Source organism: Ornithorhynchus anatinus, chromosome 4 (genome assembly GCF_004115215.2).
Source record: "Ornithorhynchus anatinus isolate Pmale09 chromosome 4, mOrnAna1.pri.v4, whole genome shotgun sequence".
Lineage (NCBI taxonomy): Eukaryota > Metazoa > Chordata > Mammalia > Monotremata > Ornithorhynchidae > Ornithorhynchus > Ornithorhynchus anatinus.
The window spans coordinates 42,881,924-42,905,467 of NC_041731.1; positions in this window are offsets into that span (position 1 = coordinate 42,881,924).

Sequence of the window (23,544 nt, forward strand, 5' to 3'; positions counted from 1 at the left end):
TAGTTTGAGGTGACAGCAGGACATCCAAATAGAGACGTCCTGAAGACAGGAAGAAATGTGAGACCGCAGAAAGAGAGAGAGGTTGAGGCTGGAGAGATAGATTTGGGAATCCATCAATCGTAGATATGGTAGTTGAAGCCTTGGGAGCCAAGAGGCCCATTAAGCCATCAACATTTACTCTTTTGCCTCTAAAGGGTTCTTTAAGACTGTCCTGGGCCCTCTACTTTGCTCAGTTTATATTTATTCTCTCAGAGTTCATCTTCTTCCACAACTTGAGCAACTACTTCTATTCAGATGACTCCCAATCAAGGGAGCACTAATCTCCCTCCCTATTTCCTATCTTGCATCTCTGCTAGTCTGAAAGACATTTTCATATGGATGTTCTGCCACCATTTCAAGCTCGTCGTGTTGAGAATTAAATTTCGCATCTTCTCTCCTAAATCTTCTCCTCCGTCTATCTTTCCCATCACAGTGGACAACGCTACCATCCTCACTGTTGCCAAAGCCCACATCCTTGGCATTATGCTTGATACACCTGTCTTCCCCTTAACATTGAGGGCAAGGATCATATCCTGGACCTTCACTGGGCTTTTTCAAACAGTACAGTACTAAGCACAAAGTATGTGCTCAAGAAATACTTTTGATTGATGGACTAGAAATTTAGAAAAAAAGATCTTTCCCTTTGGAGGATCATGAGGTACAAAGCCAAGTTCCATATAAGCAGTGTAGCTTAGTGGAGAAAGACCATGGGCCTGGAATTCAGGAGATCTGGGTTTTTATTCTGGCTCTGCTGCTTGCCTGCTGTGTAACCTTAGGCAGATCTCTCAACTTCTCTGTGTCTCACCTATGATGTGGGGATTGAACACCTGTTCTCCCTCTCTCTTAGACTGTGAACCCCATGTGGGACAGGGACTGTTTCTGAGCTGATTAGCCTATATCAATCATATTTACTGAGTGCTTACTGTGTGCAGAGCAATGTACTAAGCACTTGGAAGAGAACAATATAACAGAGTTGGTAGACATGTTCCCTGCCCACGACAAGCTTGCAATCTGGAGGGAACTTGCATTCTAGAGAGAGCATCCACCCCAGTTCTTAGTGCAGTGCTTGGCACATAGTAAGTTATTAAAAACTACCCCAATTACAGGCACCATCTCCCTATCCGCACTTAATGCTGGAAACTGGTGATCCCCAGGACCCATTGATCCCATTTCACTGCTGTGTTTCTTCTTGTTTTCTCCCTTCAGGGCTAGGCTCCCAAGGGGACTCTGGTGCTAGGGAAGAGCTGCAAGCCCATACCCAATCTTGGGCTTGGTGGGGTGGGATAGAAAGTAGGGGCCAGGTCTAGGTGGGACACTTAGACTCGAGCCCAGAGAGAAAGTGGCTGGCTCAGATTTCAGGGCCATCAGAAACCCGACCACCAGGAAAAGAATTCGTCAAAGCAGCGCTGCAAATGAGATCATGATGAAGGGGATCTCGGGGGCAGTTAGCAGTTGGAAATGATTTCAGCCAATATCTGTCCCCTAAGGCTCCTGTTGGCTGGCTTTGGCTGGGAATTCTGCCAGGCCTTTTGCATGTGGGCTCTGGCACCTTGCGCTACTGAGTATTACATCCTTGGCAGGTCCGGGAACACATCCCGCCTGTCATTTTCACAACTCTCAGGATGGTGTCCTTTTCTTTCTACTGATGCTCTGCTTGGTCCCTGGGCCCAAGGCTTCCAAGGCAGAATGCAGAGTAGCCCAGCACCCAAGGTAGCCTGTCAACCACTTTTATACCCAACATTAGATTTTCAACTGCCCCAAGTGCCCCCACCCCCTACCCCACCATCCAGTACCCATATGGCACCGAGCACCTCTACAGCCAGTTTTTACTTTTCCACTCCCAGCCTGCCTCCTGCCACCAGGTTCTAGGGATCAGACTCAGCACCTGAGCTCACTTGGTCCAGGAGGGGAATGTGCTGATTCTGCAATAGGTGGAAGGCCCAGGGGTGCCCTTGGAGAAATGCTCAAATCTCAGTTCTAGTGGCTTTCCAATTTGAGTATCAGTGAATACTCTTCACCAGAGGTGGCCAGCACACATTTTGCAAGCCATGATTAGGACTTGATGAAAGAGAATGTTGTCAGATTTTTAAAATATCAACCTAATCAGATATAATAGAGAGTCCCACAGGCATTTTTACGGAACAGCCGTAGTTAAAGGGAAGCTACGGTTTGGCACAATAAGGCCTCCAACAAAATAGAGTGAGCCATCACCGCTTGGTCCCGCAAGGCAGATACATTGATTTGTGAGATTCTTTATCCTCTCGCTTCTGAAAGGGAGACACCCTGCTAAAAGCCATTGGATCATAAATGATAACATGAATTGAGGTGGGGTTTTCCTGGCCCCCTCGTGGCTCACAAGCCAACATTTTGTTGATTAGAGGAAAGCAGCGCTCAGAAATAATTACGTTTGGATTCATTCTGAATCCATCGACAAACAGATTAGAAGATGCAGTTGGAGGCCTGGGCTATGCTGTGCCCCAAGATGGGCTTTGAGAACCTTGCTGTGGGTGGGGGGATTTCTAGACTGCAAATGGTATATTATTATTATCATTAGTAGTAATAATAATGATATTTGCTAAGCACTTACTATTTTCCAGGCCCTGTACTGGGCCTGGGGTGGATATAAGTAAATCAGGTTAGACAGAGTCTCTCATATAGGACTAACAGTCTCAATCCCCATTTTACAGATGAGGTAATTGAGGCACAGAGAAGTGAAGTGACTTACCCAAGGTAACAGAGCAGACAAGTGGCAAAGTCAGGATTAGAACCCATGACCTTCTGACTCCCAAGCCTGGGTTCTATCCACTGTGCCATGCTGCTTCCCACCTACATAGTCTTTCCCAGCATTTAGTACAGTGCTCTGCACCCAGTAAGTGCTTAATAATAATAATAATAATGTTGGTATTTGTTAAGCGCTTACTCTGTGTGCCTCATGAGGCTCACAGTCTTAATTCCCATTTTACAAATGAGGTAACTGAGGCACAGAGAAGTTAAGTGACTTGCCCATAGTCACACAGCTGACAAGTGGCAGAGCCAGGTTTCGAACCCATGACCTCTGACTCCCAAGCCCGTGCTCTTTCCACTGAGCCATGCTGCTTCTCTATTATTACTTCTAAACTCCCCCACTATATTGTACACTCTGAGGGCAGGATCATGTCTACCTACTCTACTGTATTGTACCCTCCCAAGTTCCCCAACTAAACTGTAAGCTCTTTGAGAACAGGAATCTTGTCTACCAAGTCTAGTGCATTATCTTCTCCCAAATGCCTAGTACAGTGCCCTGCACACAGTAAGTGCTCAATAATTACAATTTATTGATTTCTACTGGTCACTAAATCTTGGAACAGACTCTTTGTCCTCTCCTCCAGGCTCCCATCATTCTTCATTGGCAAAGTTTGGGTGACCTAAGACCTGGCTTCCTGTTTGTAGGTGCTTTTTGTGCCTTTCCTGGCCTCAAAGGAATTGCAGAATTCTCTAGATAGGGTCATGTTCCCCCTGGTCAAAATCTGATCTCCTCATATTCATTCTTTAATCTTACTTGGACTGGAAGCCCCATGTGGGACACGGGTTGTGTCCAACCTAATTATTGCAAAATACTCCCAGCACTAGCCTGGCACATAATGAGCACTTAACAAGTACAATAATAATATTAGTCGTAGTATTTTTGCCTCCTTTTTCTTTTCCATCAACGTCTCCTTTCTGTCACTGCCTCCTTTCTCAGAAGCTCTGACGTTTGGTGCCATCTTGGACCTTTCTCTTTTACTTCCCATTGGACTCGAAAATTTCTATAATATATGTAGATCTTCCCCTTTCTCTCCCACTTATGGCCACCTGCCAGACTGAGTCCTTACCATATCCTGGCTGGATTGCTGTAGCAACCTCCTTACTGGTCTCAACCAATCTGCAGAATTACTGAACCCCTATGGTCTGTCAAGCACTGTACTGAGCATTTGTAAAATGGAGTTACTCACCCTGCCTCAAGCCTCTCCCTTTCTCATTCTAATCCTGCTTTGACCACCTTAAATCACCACTCATAGGGCAACATTCCCCTCCTCAAGAGTCCCAATGGCTACTCATTTCTCTCTCCATTAAACCAAATCTCCCAACCATTGAGAAGCAGCATAGCCTAATGGATAGACCATGGGCCTAGGAGTCAGAATGACTTGGGCTCTAATCTCAGGCTTGTCACTTGTCTGCTGTAAATCCTTGGGAAACTCACTTCACTTCTCTGTGCCTCAGTTACCTCATCTGCAAAATGGGAATTAAGGCTGTGAGCCCCATGTGGAACAAGGACTGTGTCCAACCTGAAAAGTTTGCATTTCTCCCAGTGCTTAATATAGTGCCTGGCATATAGTAAGTGCTTAACAAATATCATAAAAAAATGGCTTCAAGGCTTTGTCCCAGATGTCTAGATCTTATCTACTTACTGTCTATAGCTGCTACACTTCAGATCACACTCTTACTTCCTCTCAGGATAACTGAATAAATAGCACTTCAAATAATCTGATAGCCACTAACTAGCATGGCTCAGTAGAAAGAGCCTGGGCTTTGGAGTCAGAGGTCATGGGTTTGACTCCCGGCTCTGCCACTTAGCTGTGTGACTGTGGGCAAGTCACTTAACATCTCTGTGCCTCAGTTACCTCATCTGTAAAATGGGGATTAACTGTGACCCTCACATGGGACAACCTGATTACCCTGTATCTACCCCAGCGCTTAGAACAGTGCTCTGCACATAGTAAGCGCTTAACAAATACCAACATTATTATAAACATATCTGATAATCACTGAATATTTTAAAGCCATTTTAGGATTCCTCTTACTGTGGGCATCCTGCAAGGCTTTGTCTGGATCCCCTACTCTCCTCACTCTCTTGAGGAACTCATCTTCTCACATGGCTTCAAGCTATCAAATCTCTCTCTCTCTTCCTCTCCCTCTCCCTCTATGTGAGCTGAAATCCTGCATCTCTTCTTGCTCCCAGAGCAGCTCCATTTGGCTGTCCCTCTGGAACCTCAATATGTATAAAACAGATCTACTCATCTTTTCCCTAAAACCCACTCCTTCCTCTAATTTTCCCATCTCAGCCTAAAATACCACCAATCGTCACTGTCCCAGTAGCTCACATCCTTGAAGTCATCTTTGATGTCTTGCTGTCTTTCAACTCTCACATTCACTGTACTGCCAGATCCTGCTTTCTAAACAATCTCTTTTGGATCTGACCCATTTTCTCCACCCACCGGCTACAACCCAAGTACAAACTCTGGTCAAACTGTGGCTAGGCAGTTGAAGAAAAAAGGCTAGTGTTTTTAACATCTTCCAATATCAGGAAATCTTCTTCTAACTCTCTCCCTCTTTCAGAATCCAGTCTTAACCAGGACCTTTTCTTCATCGAGGAAAATTATTCTTAGAGAGGTGATGAAGGGAGAATTAATTCTTGGCACAGAAATAAATCAAGTTATCAGAAAGCTTTCCCCAAAGACCCAGGAAAATCTTCTCTTTCCCAGAGTTGTCCACAAGAGGGAGGTTGAGAACGTCACAGAAAGAACAGAGAAAGGGAATAATGGTGGAATTCACTGAGTTTCAGTTATGCCTCTTAGGGACCACCCCAGCAGAGGAGAGGAAAGAGAGGGGAGGAAGCAGGAAAAGGAGCCAGGCTCAGGGTTCTGACCTGGGCTGCTCCTTGACCCAGCTTGAATAGGAAAACATATTCCCAGGCATTGTTTTGACACCTCTATGGCAGTGCTAATCTCTTCGGAGTCCTAACCTCTTCTTTCCCGTTTAGTGTGCCAGCGTGGACTATACATCTCATCTGCCTCGAGTGCCCAGTAAGCAAATGCTGACCCATCCCCAAGGGAAGACAGGCAAGGTGCCCCTTAAGCATGGAAGGTGTTTAAAATTTACCTTTGGGACAGTTGGTGAATAGATCTCACATAATGCAACAGCTAATAGAGAGTCCAGGGCTTGCTCAGGCTTTAGAGCCTCAGCCTGACCTCTCCTGAACTTCAAGTGCTTCAACAAGAAGCAGCATGGCCTAGTGGATAGAGAACAGGCCTGGGAATCAGAAGGATTTTCATTCTAATCCCGGCTGTGCCACTTGTCCGCTTGCTGTGTGATCTTGGACAAGTCATTTGATTCCTCTGTGCCTCAGTTACCCATCTGTAAAATGGGGGTTAAGACTGTGAGCCCCAGTGGGATGTGGACTACATCCAACTCGATTACCCTGTATCTACCCCAATGCTTAATACAGAGTCTTGAACATAGTAAGTGCTTAACAAATACCATGATTATTATTACTATTATTGCTAATAAGAGAAGCAGCATGGCTCAGTGGAAAGAGCACGGGCTTGGGAGTCAGAGGTCATGGGCTTGAATCCCAACTCCACCACTTGTCAGCTGTGTGACTGTGGGCAAGTCACTTAACTTCTCTGTGCCTCAGTTACCTCATCTGTAAAATGGGGATTAAGACTGTGAGCCTCACGTGGGACAACCTCATTACCCTGTAACTACCCCAGCACTTAGAACAGTGCTCTGCACATAGTAAGCACTTAACAAATACCAACATTATTAATAAAAGCTGCTTTCTCTTTTCTGGGCAGAAAGATCTATAGAGATATGAGTTTTCCACTTGCTGGTCTGGAGACAGTTGGGATTCAGTGAAATAGAGAGAAAGTAGAGAGGGAGAGTAATAATATTTATTAACCACTTACTGTGGCTAAACACTGTACTAAGTGTGGCAAACTAAGGGCAAGATGCTTTAGCATCTTAAGCGTGGTGGAGTCTGTGGTGCTTAGAACAGTGCTTGACACATTGTAAGTGCTTAACAAATACCATCATCATTATTTTTAGAAGTGAAGAGGCCAGGCAGCAGCTTAGTAGGGCTCTAGGACAAGGGGCAGGAGGAAAAGCCGGAAGGACTTCAGAGCCTTCCATTACCCATCTCCCTTCAAAACTCAGATGCTAATCTATTATAAAAACCTACTCTTTTGAAGTCTTTCCAAGAGACAGCAGGGAGCAGAGTGTGTGCATGTATGTGGGTGTGTTTTCCTTGGGGAGAGCAGAATGCCCTTCAAATAACAGGAGCATTCCCAGGGAGATGAAAGGCAGGAATAAAGCAGGATATTCAATTCTCTCATGGAAGTAAAGAAACGGGGGAGAATGGGGTGGCTTCCCGTCTGCTCTGAGCCTTGGCAGAATTGGCTGCACCCAGACCAAGGACTTCTATTCATGATCATTTATTCATTAGAAGCAGCCTGGCCTAGAGGAAAGAGCATTGACCTGGGAGTCAGAGGATCTTGGCTCTGTTGTGTGACGTTGAGCAAATCACTTAACTTCTCAATGCTTCAGTTTCTTCATCTGTAAAGTGGGGATTCAGACCTATTCTCCCTCCTACTTAGACTGGGAGCCCCATGAGGGACCTGATTATCTTGGATCTGTCCCAGAGCTTAGTACAGTTTTTGACATACAGTAAGTGCTTAATACCAGAATTACTATTAATTATTATTTTCTCCTTCTACAACTTAGCCCGCACATTTCATTCCTCTAGTGTTAACCTTCTCACTGTGCCTCGATCTTGCCTGTCTTGCCATCGACCCCTAGCCCACATCCTGCCTCTGGCCTGGAATGCCCTCCCTCCTCACATCTGACAGACAATTACTCTCTCCACCTTATGGAAGGCACATCTCCTCCAAGAGGCCTTCCTAGACTAAGCCCCACTTTTCCTCATCTCTCACTCCCTTCTGCGTCACCTTGTCTTCCCCATTCCCAGCCCCACAGCACTTAGGTACATATCTGTAATTTTATTTATTTGTATTGATGTCCGTCTCCCCACCTCTGGAGTGTGAGCTTGTGGGCAGGGAATGTCACGGTTTTTGTTGTGTTGTACTGTGTCAAGCGCTTAGTATAGTGCTCTGCACACAGTAAGCACTCAATTAAATGTGATTGAATGAATCAGAGGACTGTTTGGCCCCAACTGGTACCACTGGAGGGTGGAGGGCCACATCCTACCCTGGAGGTGGTGACAACTCTTCCATGAGCTCCTCAACAGTGCTTCCACCAGCAGAAATGAGGTAATCAATCGGATTGATTGAGGTCTTACTGTGTGCAGAGAACTGTACTAAGGGCTGGGGAGAGTACAATATAACAGAGTTGGTAGATTCTCTCTGCCCATAATGAGTTTACAGCCTAGAGGGGCAGACAGACAGACATATATACATAAAGAACATATATATATATATATATATATAATTATGGGATAAGTACATAAGTACTGTGGGGAAGCCCTATAAAACCCAATAGACCAACTGAAATATGATGGTGTGCCCCTCATTCCAACTTTGGAGGACCTCCCTGCCACTGCTAAACCAGGAAAAATGCTAAAGCATTTTGATCTGGTGGCCATTTTGCTGAAATGTGCAAGGAAGGAAGGATTTGAATGCTTAAACATCCGAATGGGCTTCTCTCCAACACATGCTCTGTGAAAAAACATGCCATTCAAAGATGTCACCACAAATCACCATCTTTGGGAAGGGAGATGAGAAGTCAATAATAGGAATAGTATTTATGAAAGCACTTATTAGGTGCAGAATACTGACTCAGAGCTGAGAGAGAATATCCAGGTGGGAATTGATCTGATCATGAAAATAACCAGGGGTATCTCACTGCTCTTGGAGCATCTACCTGAGTTCTTCTGGGCAAGCTACTATAATACTAGCCATGTATTAGCTGAATGAGTCCAAAATGCAGCACAATAGATAGAGAAGCAACTTGGCCCAGTGGAAAGAGCAAGGGCCCAGGAGTCAGAGGACCTGAGTTCTAATCCCAGCTCTGCCACTTATCGGTTGTGGGATATTGGACAATTCACTTGATTTTTCTATGCCTCAGTTACCTCATCTGTAATATGGGGATTAATTCCTCTGACTTAAAATGTGAGCCCTATGTGGGAAAGGGATCATCCAATCTGACTATATTGACTCTAACCCAGTGCTTAGAACAGTGTTTGACAGCCTAACGAATACCATAAAAAAGTGTGTACACACACATACTCACTCACATACCAGTGCATGTTACCTAAATGTTCATCTCACTCAAACAAGACATTACTGATGGTGAAACTCGTGTGTGTGTGTGTGTGTGTGTGTGTGTGTGAGAGAGAGAGAGAGAGAGAGAGAGAGAGAGAGAGAGAGAGTGAAAAATCCCATTGCAGGACCCACAGTCCCAATCCGCAGATAAAGAGACTGTCCCTTATTGGGTTGTTGTGACTGTTGTTTGCTGCGTGCTATTTCTGTTCCTCTCTCCATTTCTCATGATCCTTTTGAAGCTTCAGTTCGTGGTAAAAGAGATGCACAGCCTTAAGGGATGCAAGGAGAGGAATGTGAAGATTTTTCTCATAGCATGTTCTCTGGAAGATTGACAGCGTTTGGTGACATCTGGGCATCACATTTCACGCCAAACTGCAGGACTAGAAAGTTGTAGCATTTTCTGACCTCTGATATGGCAAGAGCAATTCCTGGATATTACACGGAAGGCTCACTCAGCTAGTAAAGCAGTTTCATCAGCGTCACCTTCTGGCCAAACTCAGGATCAAATGGCAAGATAGTGTCATCAGAATGAGACGCAGTCGTCTCTCTAGCACTTATAGTGATTGGGACTGTTGTACTCTGAGCCGTAAGGGAGCCCAAAACTCTGCTCCTCCAGCCATTCAATCAATGAATGGTATTTATTGACTGCATACTGTGTGTAGAGCACTAAATGATGTGCTTGGGAAAGTATAGTACAAAAGAGTTGGTAGGCACTATGCCTGCCCTCAAGGAGCACAACCCACGATTCGATTGTTTTTTCTGTATTTTGCATGTCTCATTGTTCTAAGCATTTTATGGTTTCATCTCTCCTTATGTGGATGTTGCGTGTCTCCTATGTCCTAGGTTCCCTGCATAGATTGTGAGCCCCTTGAAGGTCAGGGATGATATAATCCCCTCCTGTGTTTTCTTTCCCAGAACTTAGTAGAACATTTCCAACAAAGTAAGTCTGAATAAATACTATTGCTACCACTACCTTCTAGCCTAAAATCAATCAATTAATAGTGTTTATTGAACACTTACTTTGTGCAGCCCCCTGTACTAACTGCTTGGGAGAGTACAGTACAATAGAGTTGGTAGATAATTACCCTGACAACAAGGAGCTCACAATATAGAGGAGGAAATAGACATTAAAATTAATAAATAACTCATGGATATGTACATAAGTATTGTGGAGCTGAGGATTGGGGGAATGTCAGGTGCTTAAAGATCCAAGTGCTTAGGTGATGCAGAAGGAAGAAGGGAATAGGGGAAAAGACAGTTTGTTTAGGGAAGGCCTCTGGGGGGAGTTATGATTTTAATATTGCTCTGAAGGTGGGGAGAGTGGTGGACTGTCACTTATGAAGAGGGAAGCAGTTCTGGGCCAGAAGGAGGATGTGGACAAGGGGTTGGCACTGAGATGGATGAGATCAAGGAACAGTAAATAAGCTGGCATTAGAGAAACTGAGTGTCCAGACTGGCTTGTAGTAGAACTAAAAGTAGAACTCAAAGAAATGGTCTAAGCAACACAGCTTCACTGAGCGAGACAGTTGAGGAGGCTGGATAGTCATAACATGTAATGTTTGTTAAGCACTTCCTATATGCAAAGCACTGTACTAAGCAGTGGGGTAAATACAAGATAATAGTATATATTGAGCACTAACTATGTGCAGAGCGCTGTACTAAGCACCTGGGAGAGTACAATACCACAGAATTAGCAGACATGTTCCCTGTCCACAGTGAGCTTATGACTGTCCAGAGATAATCAGCTAAACTAATTGGTGACATCAGGGCATCACTCTTCACACCAAATTATAAGATTGAAAAGCAGTAGTGTTTTCTGACCTGTGGTATGACACACATGGGGCTCACCATCTAAGCAGGAGGAAAAACGGATATTGAATTCCCATAAACAGATGACAAAACAGAGACACAAGCAAGTTGTGACTTTCCTAAGATCACACAGCGGGCAGAGCCAGGTCCTCTGACTCCCAGGACCACACTCTTTCCATTAGGCTACACTGTAGGATTCCCAAGAAGCTATTAGCCGGTGAGCTGAATTGGAGTTTACACAGCAGCAAGTGAAGAGCAAAGAATTTAAAGACATCATGAAGCACTAAGATCAACCTGATTTTCTCATACCCACCCCATTGCTTAGTTCAGTGCTTGGCACATAAGCCATGAATGAATGATGCCTCCCTACATGTTTTGTTTTCTGTCTCCCCCATTTAGACTGTGAGCCCGTCATTGGGCAGGGATTGTCTCTGTTGCTGAATTGTCCATTCCAAGCGCTTAGTACAATGCTCTGCACATAGTAAGCGCTCAATAAATACTATTGAATAAGCCATTAACAAATATCACCATTATTATCATTACACTATTGTAATGAGAACAAGAGTAAAAACCAAGTTACAACTGGCAAAAAAGGAAGAAAAGGTAAATACAAAATTGGAATAGATAAACTTATAATCATCTTAGTGCTAAGGACAGCCAATAGGAGGACATGGTAGGAGAGGCAGGGATTTATTGGGAATCTTCCATGAATGAGCATTAAGACAACAAAGACCAAAGTGTTGTAGGAAAAGAGTGAAGAAACACATTTTCCCAACCTGTGAAACACACATTTCTCTCTTTAAGCAAAAATAAAAATGGAAATAAAGCACCCTGTGAGCAACTACCCTCTTGTAAAATGGTGGGGGGGCTGGGGGAAAAAATCATAGCGGATCATTTAGCCTTGAAATTTCCCCTTCAGTAAAAACTCAGATTTACTGCTCCCATTGATTGACATTTGTTTTCATGCTATTTGGGCTGAAAAGCAGAGAGATGTGAGATTCTCAAGTCCGGGAAACTCATCATTCAGCTCAAACCACCAAGGTCCCTGTGACCCAGGGGCTAAACTACCTGTATTCTCTAGTCTACACAGTCTTATCTTCTTAATTTTCTCCTCCTTTATCTCCCACTCAGGGCTCTGGGGCAAGCTGGAAAAAAGGAACCAATCAACATGCAAGACCTCTTTCTTGCACTAATAAAGCTGTGTGTGGTGCATAGCAGGCAGCAGCTGGCCTCAGTGGAGAGTTGGTTCATTCCTGGCTATTTGCTATTTCTGGGAAGGAGAAAGCTGCCTGTCCTGGGTTAAGGCGAGTGGGGGAGGGATGTCCCCAGATCCAGTGGGGAAAGGGCCCTTTCCCTTGAGGTGATAGGACCCAACTCCTCAGCTCTAGGCCAGAAGCCTACATGGTTACTCTATTTATTTAGACTCCCTCCTGTAATCACACCCTCACTTCTTATGGCATTTGTTAAGCACTTACTAAATGCCAGGCACTGTACTAAGAGCTGGGTTAGATACAAATTAATCCATCATTCAAATTTAATGAGTACTTACTATGAGCAGAGCGCTGGACTAAGCACTTGAGAGAGTACAATATAACCCACATTCCCTGCCCAAAATGAGATTACTTTCTACAAGGGGAGACACACATTAATATAAATAAATTACGAAGATGTATATGTGCTATGGGGTTGATGGGGAGGGCTGAATAAAGGGAGCAAATCAGGGTGACAGAAGGGAGTAGAAAAGGAAATGGGGGTTTAATCAGGCAGGTTTTTTGGAGGAATTGTGTCTTCAATAAAGCTTTGAAGGAGGAGAAACTAATTGTCTGTTGGATATGAAAAGGGAGAACATTTCAGGCCAGAGGCAGGGTGTGAGAGGGTGGTGGCAAGATAGATGAGAACAGGGAATAGGTTGGCATTAGAGCAGTGAAGTATGTGGACTGGGTTGTAGTGGGAGAGTAGCAATGAGGTTGGAGTGGGCAAGGTGATTGAATGCTTTAAAGCTGATGATAAGGAGTTTCTGTCTGCTGCAGAGGTGGATGGGTAACTACTGGAGGTTCATGGGGAGTGGGGAAATATACCCTGTATGTTTTTGTAGAAAAATGATCCGGGCAGCAGAGTGAACTATGGACTAGAGTGGAGAGAGATGGGAGGCAGAGAATTCAGCAAGGCGGCAGATATAATAATCAAGAGAGAATAGGATAAATTGCTTGTATTAACGTGGTAGCAGTTTGGATGGAGAGGAAAGGGAGGATTTTGGCAATGTTTTGAAGGTTAAACTGACAGGATAATCAGATTGGACACGGTTCATGTCCCACGTGGGGTTTATGGTCTTAATTCCCATTTAACAGATGAGGTAACTAAGGCACAGAGAAGGGGTTTCTATGGTATCTGTTATGCACTTATTATGTGCCAGACACTGTACTAAGCACTGGGATAGATACAAACTGATCAGATTGGTCACAGTCCATGTCCCACATGGGGCTCACAGTCTTAATTCCCATTTTACAGATGAGGAAATCGAGGCACAGAGAAGTGAAGTGATTTTCCCAAGGTGACACGGCAGACAAATGGCAGAGCGGGAATTAGAACCCAGGTCCTTCAGACTCTCAGATCTATGCTTTATCCATTAGGGCACACTGCTTCCAAGTTAAGTGACTTGCCCAAGAACTCACAGCAGACAAGTTGTGGACCACCCACCTGTGCTCTCTGCTTTTAGAGGAGGAATTGGCATCACTGCCCTTATTCTAACACTCACATTATACCTCTATGCCTGAGGAAGGGACTCAGGACTTGTTTGATCAGGCATAGAGGGTGAGCTACAAGGAAGACCCTACTTCTGGACAAAGAAGACTTTGAAGGGAGTTGCCCTCCTAAACCTCCTCCTTCTCTCAAAGGAAATGATAGTGGTGTTTTGGGGGGGGCTTTTAATCATATTTATTAAGTACTCACTATGTGCCAGTCACTGAATTAAGCACTAGGGTCAATGCAGCTAATCAGATTGTACACAATCCCTGTCCCACATGGGGCTCACAGTCTTAATCCCCATTTTACAGATTAGGGAACTGAGGCCCAGAGAAGTGAAGTGACTTGCCCAAGGTCCCCCAGCAGACAAGTGGCAGAGCCATGAAGAGAATGCAGATCCTTCTGACTCCCAGACCCATGCTCTATCCATTAGGCCATGCTGCTGTTTAGAGAGTGGTGTTGTAGTAGACTGCCTGGAGAGTCACTGAGCCCCGTCAAAGCAGATAAAGGAGTGTCTTTCTGCTGTTCTTCAGAGAGCAGCCACTGCCACTGCTGATCACCTGCTCCAGTGTCTAACAACTCTTACCTTCAGCAAATTCTTCCTCCTATATAACCAACCTCCTCCTATCCTACCAGCTGAGGCCAGTTGCCTCTGGTTCAGCTCTCAGTGGGGATAGAGAAAGATTGGTCCACCCCTGCCTTCTTTCCCCTGGTGAACCTGCAGGCAGAAAGTTTAGTGGACTAAACTTTGCTCTGAAACCAGGCTGCACAGTTCATATGGCTTTCAGGCTTTTTCCAGGGCTTGCTATTAACAGTTCTATTTCCTGCTCAGCTGGCTCCCAAGCATGAATAATTAAGATTTACTCCAACTTTTCTTTTCTTGATTTTACAGTTGGGAAAAGACTATCCAGCGTGGATGGTAGAGTGCCTTCAATCTTAGAGTCTGGCTGTCTCCTTGCAGGGGCCTGCTTTTTAACACCCCAGAGACTCTTAAAGGGTAGAGTGTTCTTCTTTATCATCACTTGGTCAACTGTTTCTTCTCCAAAAGACAATGCCTAGGCATCAACATTTCTCTCCATGAGGCGCCACTCTAGGCAGGCAGAAGGACTCAAGGGAGCGGGAAAGTCCTGTTATGCAGAAACAGCCTGGTAGATTTTGGGTGGCGGAGGCAGGAGAGTGCTGGCAAGCCAGCAGAAAGAGAATTTGAGAATTCAGGGAGGGGTGTGTGCTGCCTGTTCTTTGCCCTCAAGGAAAAGTCACAGAATAATGATGCAAGTGCTGGATTGAGTTCTTCAAGATTAATAATACCTTGAATTTGGATTGCAAGTTTATTTTTCCAAAACACTTTTGCATCAGTCGTCTCATTTTATCCTCACAATCCTGAGAGGGAAGGGAGCGTAGGGGGATGTTATATATGATCTCAGTTTTACAGATGAGAAAACTGAACTTCAGAGAAGGTAAGGGTCATGCCTGAAATCACACAGCAGGCCAGAGGTAGAACTAGGGTGACTTTTGGGGAAGAGAGGCTCTGGGTCCTGGCCTTGGAGGCATGGGGAAGGGAAGATTGAGGAGGGGCCAGTGCGCCATGGGGAACAGAGGGAAGAAGCAGCTAGGGATGTACAGAGGAGAGCAGAGACGGAGGAAGGGTTAGGGCAGACCTCTCAGTGAAGAAACCAGAGGCTGGAGGTGCTGCTTCTGGGAGGAGCCAGCAGACTCATCCACAAGCATGGGTTGCTCCATGTCCAGAGATAGGGCTGTGGGCGGTTCTGTGGCCCAGGGTGAGTAGAAAGGTTTGAGTTAGAGGGGGTCAACTCTATCTGAGACTAGCTGTTATATCATGCAGCAAAATGATATCATTAAATGCATATGCATGATGACGTTATATCTTGGATCTCTTGCTCCAGGATGTACAACTGGCTGAAGATGCCCTGGATAGGAGGGGGAAAGCCAAAGGATTCTGGGATGTCTTGGTGAGATGGTTATGTCTGAAACCTGCAGGCCGTTTCTCATGTCTTTGCTGGACATTAGCCACTGAGTGTTTGAAAGCACTCTGGTGCAATATCCAGGTGTCCTCCCTGGATTCAGATCAGTAGGAACAATGTTTCTAACAACTTGATTGAAGAGGGAATATGAGACACCCCTTCCTCGGATGTGTTGGCCACTCTGGGAGGGAGTTAGTCCTTTCAGGAACGAAGTGATTTCCCCTCCAGGTCAGTTTTAGCTGCAGGATTAATACTAGAATTATTCCAATCCCTTGGAAGTAAATTAACCAGCCCCACACCCTGTTTAAACAGGAAAGACTTAATGACATTCAGTGATATTGGCATGATGTCCTTCATGCTTACTTAGAAAAATTCACCACCAAAGAATTGTGGTATTTGTTAAGTACTTACTATGTGCCAAGCCCTTTACTAAGCCATGGGGTAGATACAGGATAATCAGGTCAAAAACAGTCCCTGTTTTGGGGTGTCCCAGTCTAAATAAGAAGGAGAACAGGTATTAAATCTCCATTTTATTTATGAGAAAACTGAGGCACAGAGAAGTGAAATGATTTGCCCAAGGTCACACAGCAGACAAGTGGCAGAGCCAGAATTAGAACCTAGGTCCTCTGAAGTCTTATAACTTATCCAAGGTCCTATAACAGGACTCATTTGAGCCACAATGACCATAGGATCCAGGAAGAAGCTTCAAGGCCCTGGAGGAGTGTCTACATTCTCCCACTGATCAAAAATAGCTAACATAGAACTCACAGGGCCTAGCAAGCTGTGGGGGACCCTTCCTTATCTAGTAGGATCTGGTTCACTCTCCTGAGGTATATTTTTGAATATTTATAAATATGAAGCCTCTCCCAAAGCCTTCCGGCTGTACCTTCCAGCCTCTTTCAGCCACCTAAATTGCTTTTGCAGGTGCACTTGCTGCTTTAGTATATTAAACCATTTTCATTATTTTTATAATTTAAAACTGTTAGGGGCACAGAATGGGCCTCGGGGCAATTTTGGAAAATGAAATTAATGAAAAATAAAATCCCCTCCCTCCACCCCACCAAAGGAAGAGCTGTTTGCAGGGCTTTAACCATGAGCTAGGTATGACGCCAGCTTCCCAGAAGCCTCCATCACATCTGGCCCAAATCCTGCTCCCAGCTGTCTGCCCCACCTCCTCCTTTGTATAAGAAGGGCCGGGTTTGGGGGCCCAAACTGCTGACATCTTTGCATCATGGACTGACTGTTGGCTTTCTGGCCCTGGCCAGCCTGAGAAGGTTTCCAGACAAGTGGACTTGGGCGGGGGGTGGGGAAAGGGAACAGGAAAGGGTCAGGGTGGATTGGTCAGATGCTGAGAGGAAGGTCTCTCTGACCCACCACCTCTAGCCCAGGACAGACTCTGTCAGTTAACCTTGTTTTCCTCTGGGGAACACTGGGTTTAGACTCCATTTTTTTTTTAATAGGATCAACATGTCTGGGTCTCTGTTGCTGCCTGCAGAGCGTGACCCCCAAAGCATGGCTGACTGAGTGAAACCCAGAGATCAACTTGTGTAGGGTTTTTGTTGTAAATTAATCTATGAAACTTGTCCAGAATATCTTGTTCCCCGCAATCACGGTAACTCAACATCTCTCTTTTCATTGTGAAAGAGCACGCTGGAATCCATTAGTTAATTCAAGCTGAATAAACTCTGGGCTGAAGTTCATGCCAAGGTCTATAAAAGGGAATATTGAATTGGTCCTTAGAGAGGCCCTTGCTTGGGTTTCTCAGGGCCATTCAGTGCCCTTCCCAAGACAGAATCTCCCTCCAGTGTCTGTTAGGAGGGGGGAACTTTATCTTCCTCACATCATAACTTGCCCCATGAGATACACACCACCCTAACCCATAGAAGGTTTGCTTATGATGTGACTGGCAACAAATCTAGTGATTCATATTCTGAACGTCATTAGGCAAACTCCTAGTCAAAAATATATGCAGTATATATAAAGTGCTAGTGGCATAACTTCTCTGTGCCTCGGTTTCTTCACATGTAAAATGGGATTTCAATCCCTGCTCTTGCTCCCATTAGAATGTGAGCCATGTGTGGGTCAGGGCCTGCGTCTGTCCCGATTATCTTGTATCTACCCCAGCACTTAATACGGTGCATGGCACACAATAAGCCTTTAACAAATACCAGTTATTATGTTCCTCTTTTTTCTCCTGTTGTTTTATAATAGCCCCTCCCTGTTTTGGAGTTGCAAAAATTAGGCAGTCAATCAATCTTCTGCATTTATTGAGCATTTACTAGGCTCCGAGCACTGTACTGAGTGCTTGGGAGAGTATCATATGACAGAGTTGGTAGACACATTTTCTGCACACATTGGTAGCGTGGCTCAGAGGAAAGAGCCTGGGCTTCGGAGTCAGAGGTCATGAGTTCGACTCCCGGCTCTGCCGCTTGTCAGCTGTGTGACTGTGGGCAAGTCACTTAACTTCTCTGTGCCTCAGTTACCTCATCTGTAAAATGGGGATTAACTGTGAGCCTCACGTGGGACAACCTGATTACCCTGTATCTACCCCAGCGCTTAGAACAGTGCTCTGCACATAGTAAGCGCTTAACAAATACCAACATTATTATTGGTAGACACAATGATCTTACAGTCTAAAGGGAGAGACAGATATTATTGAATTACGGATATATGATAAGTGCTATGGGACTGAGGGAGGGAGTGAATGAATCCTAGTGCAAGGGAGACACAGAAGGGAGTGAGAAAAAAAGAAAATGAAGGCTTAGTCAGGAAGGCCTCTTGGGACAGATGTATTTTTAATAAGGCTTTGAAGATGGGGAGAGTGACTGTCCGATATGAAGAGAGAAGACATTCTAGACCAGAGGCAGAATATGGGAGAAAGGGTCGGCAGCAAGATAGATGAAATTGAGGCACAGTTAATAGGTTGGCATTAGAGGAATGAAGTGTGCATGCTGGTGGGTAGTAGGAAATTAGGAAGATAAGGTAGGAGGGGAGGCAAGGTGACTAAGTGCTTTAAAGCCGATGATAAGGAGTTTCTGTTTGATGTGGAGGTGGATGGACAACCACCGGAGGTTTTTGAGGAGTGGGGAAACAAAAACTGAACATTTCTGTAGAAAAATGACCTGGCAACAGAATGAAGTATGGACTGGGGTGGGCGGAGACAGAAGGCAGAGAGGTCAGCAAGGAGGCTGATTCATTAATCAAGGCAGGATAGATTTAAGTGCTCGGATTAAAGCTGTAGCATTTTGGATGGAGTGGAAAGGGAGGCTTTCAGCAATGTTGTGATGGTTGAACTGACAAAATTTGGTGACAGCTTGAATATGTGGGTTGAATGAGTCAAGAATAATGCCACGTTTATAGGCTTGTGAGACAGAGATGATGATGGTGCTGTTTAAAGTGATGGGAAAGTCAGGGGGAGGACGGAGTTTGGGTGGGAATATAAGGAGTTCTGTTTTGAAAATAAATTTGAAGTGTTGGCGGGATACCCAAGTAGAGATGTCCTGAAGACAGGAGGCAATATGAGACTGCAGAGAAGGAGATAGATCAGGGCTGGAGATGCAGATTTGGGAATCATCTGCATAGAGATGGTAGTTGAAACCATGAGAGTGAATGAGTTCTCCAAGGGTGAGAAGAGTGGGTGTAAATGGAGAATAATAATAATAATAATAATGTAGGTATTTGTTAAGCGCTTACTATGTGCCGAGCACTGTTCTAAGCGCTGGGGTAGACACAGGGGAATCAGGTTGTCCCACGTGGGGCTCACAGTCTTAATCCCCATTTTACAGATGAGGTAACTGAGGCACCGAGAAGTTAAGTGACTTGCCCAAAGTCACACAGCTGACAAGTGGTAGAGCCGGGGTTCGAACCCATGACCTCTGACTCCAAAGCCCGTGCTCTTTCCAGTGAGCCACGCTGCTTCCCCAACAAGGGAACAAGGGAACCCCCAACTGAGCTTTTGAGGACTCCCACATTTAGGGGATGGGAGGCAGAGGAGGAGCCTTCAAATGAGACTAAGTGGCCAGAGAGACTGGAGGAGAGCCAGGAGAGGACAGTGTCAGTAAAATCAAGTTTGGATAATGTTTCCAGGAGAAGGGAGTGGTTGTCAGTGTCAAAGGCAGCTGAGAGGTCGAGAAGGATTAGGATGAGGTAGAGGGCATTGGATTTGGCGAGAAGGAGATCACCGGTGAGCTTTGAGAGGGCAATTTCTGTGGAATAAAGGGAGTGGAAGCCAAATGGGAGTTGGGGGGTTGGTGGTCAAGGAGAGAATTGGAGAGGAGGAAGTGGAGGCAATGAGTGTAGAAAATTTGCTCAAGGAGTTTGGAGAGAAACAGTGAGAGGGAGATGGGGTAACAACTGGAGAAAGCAAAAAGCAGGGGCAATTATGCAAGCGAATATGGTAAAGATGGCAGCACATTCACTCACACACATATGCACTCACACACACAAAAGCACACACACAGATTCAAACATGCACAACTGAACAAGGAGGACTCTTGCTGGACCAGACAGTCAGGACAGGATTCTGTGGCAGTGAAAGCATGAGAATGATGAGATAGTGGCTTGAGAGTCTGTCCTGTCAATGAGAAAGCTATGAGTTTAGGGTGAGTGGGGGTGTGGGGTGTGACGAAGGATGCTAGGAAACATAAACTTGAGGCACCAGAGGCATTATTCTTGGAGGGGAGGCCTCATGCTGAGGAAATTCAGCTAGCTGGAGACAGGGAACACTCTGACATGAAACAGAATGAGTGCAAGGCCCTGCCAGTCTGATAGCGACTGGACATGTCCTTCTCGGTGGATGAGACGATGTAAAACCTCAGGTCCCTGTAAATCAAAGACACTTAAGGATTTCCCTCTGTCTGACCAGACCTTTCTCTGGACCTCTGTTCTATGCGCTTCCTGCTCACTAATTCCCGTAGAGTTGAGGTGGAAGGTAGGAGAGACGGGAGGGGGCATTTCCTGGCCTTAAAAAACAAACTGCACTGATTCAGTGAAAAATACATTAGTGGGAGTATTGTATCGGTGTCCCCAAGGTAAAGTGCTGAACGGGAACCGTTTCAGCAGATGTCCCTTTCTATTCTTTATTAAAGAAAGGCAGGAAGTTTCCATGGAAACAACTTTAACAACAACCAACACTCTTTAGAGGCCATTATGTGTTATCTATATGGTATTTTTAATCTCCACAGTGATACAGTTTCACGATCCACATCTGTATCAACAACACAGGCATGCTGGGGTTGTATAATATATGTTCTCTGCAAGCAGGTGGGGGGAGATTAGATTTTGTAGGAGTAGCAGGACAGTGCCAGATAATAATGTTAGTATTTGTTAAGCGCTTACTATGTGCCGAGCACTGTTCTAAGCGCTGGGGTAGACATAGGGGAATCAGGTTGTCCCACGTGGGGCTCACAGTCTTAATCCCCATTTTACAGATGAGGGAACTGAGGCACAGAGAAGTTAAGTGACTCGCCCACAGTCACACAGCCGACAAGTGGCAGAGCTGGGATTCGAACTCATGAGCCCTGACTCCAAAGCCCATGCTCTTTCCACTGAGCCACGCTGCTTCTCCAGATGAAGAAGAAGGACATATGAGAGAGACAAGACCAAAAATGGCTGGTTGTCAGAAGAGGGGCTTGGTTCAGAAAGGAAAGCTTTGAGGATGACGAAGCAAAGTCTGATGAAAGAACAAAGGGAAAAAGCTAAGAAACCCGAAATTCCTATCCAGATAGGACTTTGACGATTGACTTACTGGCAGACTAGGAAACTCTTCCAACTCAACAGGCTATGGGAATCATTTTAAATCTCTGCTCCAGACACCCAGGAGCTGCTGAATACTGATGCCTGAGTTCCTGAAGCACACAGAAGAATCAGTCAGTGGTAAGAATTGAATGACTACTCTATGCAGAGCACTGAGCGCAGAGGAGAGTACAATACAACAGTTAGAAGACTCGATCCCTGCCCTCCAAAGCTTACAGTCTTGTGGACAAGTGAAGATGATTATGAATCACTTTTCAGAGTCAGCAGAGTCCTATGGGCTAATAATAAACCTGACGACCAAGTTTTCATATCACTCTGCAACAGGAAAATTTGGCATCAAAGTTTTTCATGAGCAACACAGAGTTTAAAGAGGCCACGGAAATTCTGTTATATAGTTGTCTTCATTCCAAATTCAGCATTTGTAGGATATAGCCTATAATAATAATAATATTTATGGTACTTGTTAAGCTCTTTCTATGGCAAGCACTGTTCTAAGTGCTGCAGTAGATACAAGTTAGAGTGGACAGAATCCCTGTCTTACATGGGGCTCACACTCTTAATGCCCATTTTACAGATGAGGTAACTGAGGCCTAAAGAATTTAACTGACTTGCCCAAGGTCACACAGCAGACAAGAGGTGGAGATGGGATTGGAACCCAGGTCTTCTGACTCCCAGGCCTCAGCTTTACCTACTTAGCCATACTGTTTCTCTAAATAAGAGAACTGAGGCATGGAGAAGTCAAGTGACTTTCCCAAGGTCACAGAGCAAGGAATTGGGGGAATCAAAATTTAGAACCCCGGTCATCTGACTCCCAGGCTCCTGCTCTTTCCACTAGGCCATGCTGCTTCTCATGAATCTGAATCCTGGAATGGAAGGGATTTGGACCCACCAGGGATGGGACATTTGCCTTCTTAAGCAGTTTCATCATCATCACCTCAGCTAGCTATATTCACCATCAAATAGCCAGATTAAGGTCACCAAAAGTGAGTTCTTGGACCTCAGCTCACCAGCATCGAAGCAGTCCTCATGGCCACGCAGCTTTGCAGAGAAGCAGTGTGGCCTAGAGGATAGAGCACAGGCATGGGAGTCAGAAGGACCTGGGTCTAATCCCAGCTCTGCCACTTGTCTGCTGTGGGACCTTGGGCAAATCACTTAACTTCTCTGTGCCTCAGTTCCCTCACCTGGAAAATGGGGATTAAGACTGTGAGCCCTGTGTGAGACAGGAACTGTGTCCAATCCAATTAGCTTACCTGGTTGTTTGGCCACATTCGTTACTGAGGGCTGAAAATTTGTGGCATGTCTGTTCAAGAACAGGAGCTCAGCTGTCTAGAAGGCTGTGGCTTGTACAAAGGCTTGTGGGTGCTCTTGGCAGCTCCTGAATGAAGCAAAATAATCAGTTTGATTTGTTTTCATTTTAGGCTGTAACCCCACCTGAAATCAGCAAGTAACCTCAAGTGTCTTGAAGGCTGCTGAAGAGGAGGCAGCAGAAAAGCACCATGATCTAGTGGTGATGACAGCATGAACTTGGGGGGCGGTCAGGAAATCTGGTTTCTAATTCCCAGTTCTGTCACTTGCCTACTGTGTGACTTTGGGCAAGTCACTTTAACTTTTCTAGACCTCAGTTTCCTTATCTGCAAAGTGGAGATGAAATACCTGCTATCTCTCCTTCTTAGGCAGTGAGTCCCATGTGGGGCAGGGACTCTGTCTGAACCTGACTGTTTTGTATCTAACCCAGGGCTTAGTATAGTGCTTGGCACGGAGTAAGTGCTTAACAAATACCACAGCTTTTATTGAGTACTTACTGTGTGCAGAGCACTCTACTAAGCATTTAGAGGAGTACAATAAACAGAGTTGGTAGACATATTCCCTGCTCACAACAAGCTTATAGTATAGAAGGGGAGACAGACATTATTATGAATAGGTAAGTTATGGATATGTACATAAATGCTGTGGGGCTGAGGAGGGGTGACTCTCAAGGCCTCAAAGGGTATAGATCCAAGTACATAGGTGACACAGAAGGGAGAAGGTGTTGGGGAAAGGAGGGCTTAATTGGGAAAAGCCTCTAGGAGGAGGTTTGACTTTATTAAGGCTTTTTAGTTGGGGAGAGTGGTGGTCTGGTATATATGAGCAAGGAGAGGAGGAAG